Raw genomic sequence first — 9,316 nt, forward strand, 5'->3', positions numbered from 1 at the left:
TAATTCCATTGTGGTCTGAGAATATACTTCGCATTGTTTGAATTGTTTGAAATTTATCAAGTTTTTTAAAAAAAGATTTTATTTATTTATTTATGAGAGATACAGAGAGAGAGGCAGAGACATAGGCAGAGGGAGAAACAGGCTCCTCGCAAGGAGCTTGATGTAGGACTCGATCCTCGGACCCCGGGATCACAACTTGAGCCAAAGACATCTGGTTCAACCACTGAGCCACCCAGGCATCCTGAAATTTATCAGGTTTTGATTTATGACTCAGAATATGATACAGCTTGGAAAATGTTCATATGCACTTGAGAAGATTGTATATACTGCTGTTGCTGGGTGGAGTGTTCTATAAATGTCAGTTGGTCAAGTTGGTTGATAGTGTTGTTCAAGCCTTTTATTTATTTCTTTACTGATTTACATCTATTTATTGTATTGATTCTTGGGAGAAGGGAGTTACAGTCTTTGACTGAAAGTGTGGGTGTATCTACTTTCCTTTTTATCAGCCTCATATTATGAAATTTGAAGCTTTCCTATAAGCACCTAAATATCAGTTAGGGTTTTTATATCCTTTTGTTGAAGTGACCCTCTTATTCTTATGAAGTGACCATTATATGTCCCACTAGAATTCTTCACTCTGAAAACTACTTGTCTGATATTAATATAGACATTCTAGCTTTCTTTTGATTAATGTTAGCAAGGCATATCTTTTTTCCATCCTTTTGCTTTTAACCTATGTCATTATATTTAAAGTGGATTTCTTATAGATGGCATATATTTGGTTCTTGCTTCTATCTGCAATCTGACAATCTCGGTTTTTACCTGGTATGTTTAGACTATTTACATGTAAGGTAATTATGCATGTAGAATGGGAAATAATGCTCTGGTCATCTTTGAAAAAAAAAATACTGCCATAATGCTCTTCCTTTTTTCACCTCTCCTCAAACACTTCTATGTGGGTTTTGGAGTGGCCAGTATCTATGTTAATTTATTTTTTGTTCTGTGAGATTACTATTATTTTACTTTTGAGAATAGGGAAAAGTTCATATGAAAAAAACTACTCAGCTTGTAATTTTACATTCATCTTCTCTATGTAGAAGATTCACACACACACACACACAATAACATTTGAACCTTACTACCGATATTTATTAATAATATTGTATTATTACCCTTTGATGTTCCTGGGACTACCAAATGTGAAAACTCTTGAAGTGACACAAAGAGTAGTGTCACCTGCTTAGTTGCACAGAAACTAAATTCTTAAAAGGCAAAGGCCTTTTTTTAAAATTTAGTTTTAAGTAATCTCTGCACACAACATCGAGCTCAAACTCACAACCCTGAGATCGAGAGTTGCACGCTCCACCAACTAAGCCAGCCAGGTGCCCCCAGAAATTAAATTTTTTTTTCAGAAACTAAATTCTTAAAATGCCAAACCAAATTAATGCTTCATTAACAGAAATTGCTTCTTTATTAAAAAAAAAAAAAGCTCAGAAATGCATTCCCACTTTATAAAACACTCATTTATAAAGGAATAACATCTCTTTATGCAAGACCTAATGAAAAGGCTGAATGCACTATGTGCTCTATTTCTTTTTGGAAAAGTTATTTTTAAAAATATAAATTGAAATTTGCTAATGATAGGAGTGTCAACTAACTTTAGTCAGAAATAGATGCCAGCAATGTAATCTTAAAAAGAATTCTATGAAATGTAAACAAAAAAGCTTCCCCATTTACTTCCCTGTTGTGGGGTGGCCACACAATTTTGTACTCTTCTATGAGCAGATCTCTGTTCTATTACCAGGAGTCCTGACTATTAGGTGGGGTGGTTTCTGTTTTGCCTTTGTATTCCTTAATGACTCATAATGAGACATTATTCTTGATGTCTAACAGTTGGATATTTCTTTAGCATATTCAAACAGTGACACATAAGTGACCTTTCATTTATCACCTTTCTGGAAAGTGGCCATTAACCAGAAACTAAGTACAACAGTATTAGGTATGGTTGTACACTTAGGAAACTGCAGGCTTTGCCATGGGGAAAAGGAGAGAATGCTAGAAGTGATCATTCCCAACCTTCTGGCAAGGTGGAGACTAAATGAAGGTGAAAAGTAGGTGCTGGAATTGTATCCCAGAGTTGTGTCTCTTCTCTGTTGTGTTTGTGATCATTCCCTTTCCATGAAGTAGTTCCTTTCCCCTGTGTTCCTTTAACAAAGCAACAATAGTTAGTGAAAACCCCACCAACTTGCCAAATCTGGTATAGCCTAAGGGCGAGCCTCCCCAGGTCATAGGTCATCTTCTGTTGCTCTATTTAGGACACTTGTCCCGCCCCTGCCCCAGATATGCCTCTGTGGGTCATCAGTGGTTCCTTGTGTGAAACTCTGACTACAGATCCCCTCCCCACAATGCTACTGTTGCCACACTGGCCTAATGGAGGGGTGACTTATTCATTCAGTGAATACTTTGGAATTCTTACTATATGCCAGGTATTGTTCTAATGCCGGGGATACAGCAGGGCAAAAAAACAAACCCAAATCCCTGCCTTCATGGAGTCTATGTTCTAGGAGAAGGAACAGAAAACAGATAAATATTAGGGAAACAGTGCTGTGAAGAAAATAAAGCAAGGTCAGGACATAGTGTCATAGATTTATGTGTGTGTGTGGTGGTCTAGATAAGATATTCAGGGAAGACCCCTCTGACGGGGTGGCATTTGATCAACATCCAGAATGAAGTGATGTAGAAGGTCAGACCATATGAAGCTAAGCTTGGGGAGAAGAGCAAAGGCCTTGTGGCAGGAATGTGTCTGTCATCTGGAGGACGTCGTGGCGTAGTTTTGAATTTTATTCCAAGTGTGAGGTAATGCAAGGAAGGCCACACTTCCCTTTAGTCTTTCTCTCTTGTTTCCCTCCAGAAAGTAAGCTCCATGAGAACAGGAATTTCAAGTCTCTTGTTCACAGCTATTTTGCAAACATGCAGAAAAGTGCCTGGGACATAGTAGATGCACAAGAAATGTTTGTCAGTTTGTGAATGAACATTGAGAATACATGCTCCAATGTGCATGAAAGACTGCAATATGTTTGGGGTCAGCCAGAGGAATTTAGAGCAAAAAAGTCATAATATTTAACACTTGATGCTAAACATGACTATTTCCAGAGTTCTAGGGGAAAAAAGCAAAAGTTAAATCCTTCACAGATATTCCCTAGAAGCCCTCTGGAGCTTAGCCTATCTTTTCTGGTCTGAGTCCATCTCATTTTACTGGGAGGAGAGAGCCCTTTCTTCAAACTTGAAGAAAGAGAAAACAGAGAAGACCTCCATACCCCTCACAAACCCTAGATACAGACTGATTTTTGCTCTGGGATTTAGTTCTTCCCATTTCTCCCCACAGGGCAATTCATACGACACAACATCCTTAGGAGCAAATTCCCTTACACCTAGGTATTTAGTCTGGATGATTCTCAGACATTCGACGCATTTGAATCACCTGGAGGACTTGTTAAAACAGATTTCTGGGCTCTATCCCCAGAGTTTCAGATTCAGTAGGTCTTGAGACTTAACATTTCTTTCTTTTTTTTTTTAAGATTTTATTTATTTATTCATGAGACAGAGAGGCAGAGACAGAGAGAGGCAGAGACACAGGCAGAGGGAGAAGCAGGCTCCATGCAGGGAGCCTGATTGTGGGACTCGATCCCGGGTCTCCAGGATCACACCCTGGGCTGAAGGCGACACTAAACCGCTGAGCCACCCAGGCTGCCCGAGACTTAACATTTCTAGCATGTTCTCAGGTGTTGCTGATGCTGTAGATCTGGGGACTGCACTTTAAGAATCACTGGTCTAGAAGAACACCTTCGGGGGCATCAATAAGTATATCCATCTGGGCTTTTGCGTGTCTAGTTTGGGTCCCTTTGACGTCCACTGATGCAAGAGAAAGAACGTTCATTTGGCAGCTCTCTACATGGTGAAGCCTTCCCTTGAATACTGATATTTCTCATCTCCTTGACTTGGATCATACTTCACTTCCCCTTTCCTGGTTATTTGTCATTTCATCCTGTCAATTCTACTTGTCCACTTCCCCTTAAAGGTGAGTGTCCAGGGTTCCTGCTATTCTCACCGTAGCACTCTGCCCTCCAGGAACCCACTCACCATCACCATCACCACCATCATCACCATCACCATCATAGTTAACACTGATTTCCACTTCTTATGTTCCTGGTATCAGACTTTATACACGCATATTAATTAGGACTCCACTTTTGATGCCAATGAACAGAAAACCCAACTTTAAAAAATTGGGAAAATTTTCATCTCACGCACCAAGTAGTCTCAAGGTAGGGCAATTCCAGCGTTGACTGACTCAGTGGCTCAACATTGTCATCAGTGGGTCTTTCCTTCCTTCCACACTGCCATTCTTAGCCTGTTGGCTTTGTCTTCCTTCAGGTCTGCTTATCTCATGGTCAGAAAGCGACTGTAATGGCTGCAGGCATTCTGTGTAGTCAGGATGCTGCAGACCCTAACACATATTACCTTATTACATCTTCCAAGCCACGCTGAGAAGGTTCTATTCTCCTTTTTTTTTTTTTTTTTTTTTTGTAGATGAGGAACACAGGCTCAAGAGATGTTAGAACCCTGAAGGCGTTATGTTACGTGAAGTAAGCCAGATGCAAAAGGACAAATAGCGTATGATGCTACTTATATGAGGTACATAGAATAGGCACATTCGTGAAGACAGAGGGCAGGACAGTGGCTTGCAGGGGCTGGGAGAAGCAGGGAGTTGGGAGTTAGCGTTTCATGGGTAGGTGGTTTTGGTTGGAGAGGATGAGAAAGTTCTGGAGATGGGTGGATGGTGGTGACGGTTGCACAAGGGGAATGTACTTAGGCCACTGCATTGCACACTTAAAAATGGTTAAAATGATACATTTTGTTATGTGTACTCTACCAACAGAGCAAGAGCGAGATTCCCCAAACGGCCACAGCCCTTCATGCTTTTCCAGAACCTTCCCACACTCTAACAGGCAGAGCTTATTGCTCATTTTGTTGAGACTTGGCAGTTTTGTCCCCACCTTGGTGCTAGAAAGTGATAGAGGTGACACTGTGGGACTTTACAGGCCAAGTCACAAAAGGAGCTAGGGCTCTCCCTCTCCGGCTTTCCTGGGAAATCAGACACCGCGGATGCGGGTGCGGATGCGGGTGCGGATGCGGATGCGGGAGCCCGGCCCAGCTGGCGTCCCCACCCGAGGGGTATGCGAATGCGTGAGCCCCTGAGCCCGCGGCAAACAGACCCCGCGAGGAGTGCACGGGCCCCGCCCAGGCTGCAGATTCAGGAGCAAAATAAATATTGGTACTTGAAGCTACTAAGTTTTCAGGTAACTGGTCACACAGCCGTGCGAACTGGAACGCACACGCAGTGAGTGACAGCCAGAGCCCGGACCCAGGGCCTGGGGCTGAAAACTGCCTGCTGCTCCCCCCACTTCTCCAACGATGACGCACAAATCTGGTCACGGGGCTCCAGCCGGCGTGACTGTCCTGCAACTCCAGTCTCTGGGAGTGTGTAGGACCGAGCTCATGTCCTGTTGCTCAAAGCCAGCTCTCCCTCGCCTAGAGGACCAGGCCTGCCAGGCCAGCGTGACGTCCTTGCCGGTACGGCTCAGGCCAAGGCTTGAAGCACCTCGTAACTGAATCTTGCCAGAATGCCTTGTGATGCTCCCCGACGGGAGACGCGAGGTCGGTGAGGAGCTGGTGCAAGGCCGGCTTCTGTTGGTCTCCGCATCCCTCCTGGGAAGCTGTCATGAGAGCGTCTCTCAGCTCCCTGAGGTTCCCGAGGCGTGGGTCTCAGAATCTCAAACCACTTCGCTGCAGTGTAGAACTAGCTCCTCAGCAATGCTTGCTCCACGCATGCTGCAGTCACCTGGCCCCTTTCGTGTCGCTGGTGTGCTTTTTGGTGTGTGAGGCAAAGATCCCTGGGAGCTCATGCTTTCTCTCCCTCTCTCTCAAATAGATAAATAAATAAATAAATAAATAAATAAATAAATAAATAAATAAATAAATAAAATCTTTAAAAAAATAAAAATAACAGTTTATTACTTAAAGAGCAAAAAGAATAAGCCGAAGGTGCAAGCTCCCAGGGAAAGGGTGAAGTAGAGTCCTCACTGAGCAGGGAGCCCAATGCAGGGCTCCATTCCAGGAGCCTCAACTGGGATCATGACAGACGCTTAGCTGACTGAGCTCCCCCGGGGAATCCAGGAAAAAACTGTTTAAATCTAGAAGTGGCTCCTTGTAACTTCACTGATTCAGTCAGTCAGGGCTTAGCCTTGGCAATGTATGTGTGAACTTGAAATCCTGCATTTCCCCGTCCCTGTCATTTATGTATTCACAATTCATATTTATTGAACAAGTTCATTCTTCCAAGGCTTGGAATCTTGAGACAGCTGAACCCTTTCCTTGAGGTATCCTTCATCCAGACCTGTCAATCCTTCCTCTGTAAATGTTCTCATTTCTGCCTCTATTCTCATCTGTGGTCTCCACCTGCCTTTAAACCCTCATCCGCTCACTCCTAGATTGTAGTACTGTCCTTGAACTAGGCTTCCTGTTTCCATTCCTTCTCCTTGTGACTCATCTTCCACAGTACTGCCCGAGTAATGTCAAAATGCCATTTCATACGTGGTACCCCAAGGTTTTCAGGCGTACAGTGATGCTTTGGCTTCTTGTTCAAGGCTCTCCGATTTTTGCTGTTATCTCCACATTCGTCTTCCAGTAATCCTCCAGGTTAACCTTTTCTTCTCACCAGCTTGGCCAAAACAATGCTCTTTGAATATGCCAGGTGGCATCTCCCGTGAGGTTCAGGCCAAGTGCCACTTTCTTCCTTCCTGAACCCGTGTGCTGCTGAGTTCTCTGTAGTACTCAGTGGGTTTGTGGATGAGTCCGAAAAGAAAATGACTAGATTGCAGAGGATAATCAGAACAAGTTCACCGCCAGTTGGTAGTAAATGTCTGAGACATCTCTGCTGAGACTGTGGCTCAGAAGTTCGTAAGTGGAGTCTAGGAGGCCCCTGGAGCTGGTTGTAAAATTCTGCTGTGCGTGTATAGCAAGACTGTAACACTGTGTGTGTGTGTGTGTGTGTGTGTGTCTGTAACTATAACTGGCTTCTTACAAGGTCTGCTTGTGACCTAGTAAAGGCTGAGAACCCCTGACCTAGACAAAACATGGCAGGACTTAGAGCAACAACAAACCCCATTAGATTTTGGAGTCACAAGACTGACCGGAATCCCAGCTCTGTGAGACACTGTCATGTCACTAGCCTTTCCGAATCACAGTGTACTTGTTTGGAAAACAAATTACATCTCCTCTGCCTACTTCAGTTGGGCTTTTGTGAGGAATAAATAAAATATATGAAATTGCTTCATAAATGATCACTCTACAAGCATAAATTATTATACCACTTAATTCCAAGCCATATGGTTCTGCGTATATGTTCCAGTTTACACAATTTCTTACCTATCTTGAAATAACAAGTTCTTACCAGTCTTTTTAATTTGAAATAGAGTTGACAAATTCTTATTTGTCCTCTCTCCCCCTCCTTCCTGTGATCTGTTTCCTTGGTTCAAAGTCCTTTGTCATTACCTGATCATGGCCACACACTTTGGTAGGATATTAAAGGTCACTGCTCCTATCACCAAATTGCAGCAAGTCTCCTGCAACAGTTCAGGCAGAGCTTCTTTGTGAGGAGACTCATTGCAACTGGGCCCCCTCCTCTACTGAGGGATGTAAGGATTTATTTAAAACAGGGCTTCTCAAAGCTAACTGTGGTGGACCAGGTGGACCAGGAGGCTCGTCAATGCATTAGATATTGGTATTTTTATAAAATAGAGAAAAATGACATGAAAAAGACATACAAACAAGCCACATTTGATCATCTTTATTCAATAATCAACTGCCAAAATAAGGTATAAAAATGTCTAAATTCTTAACTCAATTTCTGCATTTACTGCCTGATAGATTGCAAGCAATTTGTGGGCCATGCTTTGAGTACGGATTTGCAGGGGTTATGTGAAAACAAAGCCCGGCAGAGAATCTGGTTACTGGTCAATTGACGGGCTCCTGGGTCCAATCAGCCACAAGGGAGGAATGATTACATGGCCCTTTGGCAATCTTGGACTGGGGCCACTTCCCGGGGAACGGGGCATGAGATACACACAGGTATGCTGTTTGCCTGGACTGCCCTAGGACTGTGCCTAGCAAGTTCATTTGTTTGAAGCCTATGGAGTGTGCTCTGTATGCTGGAAATTGGATGCTGAAAGTACTGTCCTGCAGAGTAAGTGTTCGAACACAGACGGAACCTTCACAAAAGATGTGCAAATCCTCGTTAATTTGAATGCAGGGATGAACAAGATAAGCTCCCTGCCCTCAAGAGCTCAGAGTGTACACACCTTTCTCACAGACTAATTAATTCAGTTTCTAGTTCCTAGTTCCAAAACCCTACTGAAAAAATTACATTCTTGTGGCCAATGTGCAATGCTTTCAGTTCATCAAAATCTCTGAACAAGTAATTTGTCTTTTTATGTATGTGATGAGTTTCCTTGTGTGGGGGGGGAGGGGGGAGTCCCTTTGAGGGCTTATCATAAACCCTAGCATTCTCAGTGCCCAGCATAATGACGTGTCTGCCCACACCTTACATTGCTTTCCATACTGTACAGGGTTGATGGGTGTGTCGAGGGTAAAAAAAGCAGCAGGCGTGAAGACCTGGCATTAGCATCCAGCTCTGGGTGAGCAATCTGTAAAATGGACTTGATAATGTCTACTTGCAGCACTGCAGATTATGAGTTGAAAGTAAAAACATCTAACATAGGACCCAAATGGCCAATAATGTGTTAAATAAAACTGCATTTAAAAAAAAAAAAAGTACTTGTCCAGGGTTCTTCAGTTAATAGAGTCTTCCTTGTGAACTTCCGTGGGGGTCACAGCCAAGCGGGGTAATTCATGTTTAAACTGACCAATCAGGAAAAGGTACACTGTCCTTGGCATTGTCTGTTTAAAAAAAGTAGGTAAGTGAACAGGGAATTTTAAGTTACTTCAAAAAATTTGTAAGAATGGAACTTTTGGGTAAAGATGACAAGAATGAATGTGCGTTCAAGTACAAGTGCTTTGCCCCAGGCTACAAGAACCATTAGCGGTACGAATCTCATTCTTCTTTCTGTTTGCAAGCAGCTGACCCAGAGTCTCCCATACAGTTTGTCCTGCTGCAGACCAAGGACCATCTTCTGGGAAACTAATTCAAAGCTGCCTCTTTTATCTCACTGTTGTGTCAAAAAAAGCAGGATCACGC

This window comes from Canis lupus, chromosome 16 (assembly GCF_048164855.1).
Source record: "Canis lupus baileyi chromosome 16, mCanLup2.hap1, whole genome shotgun sequence".
Classification (NCBI taxonomy): domain Eukaryota; kingdom Metazoa; phylum Chordata; class Mammalia; order Carnivora; family Canidae; genus Canis; species Canis lupus.